Source organism: Euprymna scolopes, chromosome 22 (genome assembly GCF_053919585.1).
Source record: "Euprymna scolopes isolate OS-2025 chromosome 22, ASM5391958v1, whole genome shotgun sequence".
In the NCBI taxonomy this organism is placed as follows: Eukaryota; Metazoa; Mollusca; class Cephalopoda; order Sepiida; family Sepiolidae; genus Euprymna; species Euprymna scolopes.
In genome coordinates, this window is record NC_136503.1 from 107,684,627 (window position 1) to 107,686,746 (window position 2,120).

Here is a 2,120-nt window from a genome sequence, read left to right on the forward strand (position 1 = left end):
GCTGTTTCAGCAACTTTTTCGGCCTAGCTTGAATTGAAATGAGAAATTATGCAAATTTGCTTTTTCTATCTTGTATTCAACATTCTCAAAAGAAGACATAATTGTTTTAAAATGATTGTAATTTAAACGATTAGATAGAGCGAAAAACGCTCTTTAAAATGATATATAAAATAAAGGTATTATAACGAAAATTTATTTGAAAATACATCATTTGAAATCAAAATTAAAAAATCCGCAAGAACTTTCTTCTCAACCTAATATCTATACTCTTATTAATTTTTTTTTTGTTTTATTGATAATTATATTAAAAACTCATGTTTCTATTTATTTAAAAAGAAAATACAACTTTGTTATATATGGGTTATGGAATTGTATTCATCTGCAAAATATTTAGCTAATTTGCGTATTCTTTTAAACATTTACTTTAATTAATTCCCTATTAGTTTTTTCGGTTTTCTTATGGGATGATCATCTTTAGTTAACTATTACATGTAAATATATTCATGCAGATATTCTACAACTTGCGTAATATTTGCGTAAAAACCTTATAGTAAACACAAACCGTTTCCTATATAGATATTTATGTATGCATATATGTATATATATATATATATATATATATATATATATATATATATATGTTTAAACATTTTTGCCTACTATACTCCTCTGTCAGCTTGTGGTCTGCAGAGATGATACTTAATATATAAGGTATTCGAACCCATGCGAAAATTTATATTTGACCAAAGGAAAATCGGTACAAAACTGTGGAAATTAAAGAAATGAAATTTGCCAAGTGAAGGTCGGACGACGGCATTACCGATATAACTATTGGTTCATGTTTTAATTTTTATCCTTTCAGCAAATATAGTTTAGGCTTTTGAAAGAAAAAAGTAAATCGTAAACTAAACGTTTTAATTTCGATTGTCAATAGACGTTCACGGGTCATGTTTTTTTCTTTTTTACTTTTTAAATCATTAATATATATTGGGTCCAATATAATCTATAAATATAAAAGCGAAAATGTTTGTATGTGTGTTCGCTTTTTCTGTGTGTCTACAAAAGGCTTCTTTCAGAGAAGCGGTCGCTCGCTTCACAACTTTTTAAAACGTTTTATATCACATATAAATCGTAATATCTTACAGTTAACAACGAAGCACGCCTGTCTATTTAATTTGCTCGATTTCGGGAAGATAAATATTCAATATTTGTCGCTCGCCGCATGTGGGTTAGTCGTTTTCCTATAACATCTTGGGAGGGGGGGGGGGGGGAGCGTTCAGCAGTAAATGAAATCCCGCAGTCAAACTTGACCTCATGAACTCATTAAAACGCGCACCTGCTAAATCCAAGTAATTAAATAAATTCAAACGCGTTTCCGTTAGCATGTCGCGGTTGGGCAATGGTTAACGTCGCACGTATTTTTTTTTTTTTTCACACTTTAATTTACAACTTTGCTTCAACGGTACGGGTTCGATCCTCATACTTACTTTTTTGTTTAACCCCCCCCCCACACACACACACACCTCTAAACACCCGGGAAACGCCGGGTACCCCTCACTAGTAGAGTAATAAATACGAAATCTGCATTAATCGAAATATTATATTTAAGCGAATTTTACGACCGGGCAATGCCGGGCGGCCTGCTAGTATATAATGAAATGGTGTTCTTATTTAACAACTGATAATTCTACTTCGAAAAATATGTACTGAAAATAGCAGTCCAAAACATTCAAATAATAGGAATGAAATGATTGTCATTTTATAATATTTGTATATGACTATTTTAGTATTTTTTGTTGAAGTTTACTTCATTGCATTTCTTCACTCAATTTTTCATTATATTGCTGTACTTGGGTGGAAGTATTTTTTTTTTTTTTCGAATGTTATACTAATCTATTTTTTTTTTATTTTGTATCAATTTAGCAATCGAGGATCTTTTAGACAAAAAAAACAAAAAAAACGGGCGTATCTATTTGGCTCTTTTGTGTTACTCCCTTGGTAATTTGTAAGTGGGTACACATGCGCCACCTTGTGAGAAAAAAAAAACTGAAACGAGATTAAATATCAAGGGGGACAACTGTTGTGTCTGTAGAGAGAAAAATCAGAAAATAAAGATAATC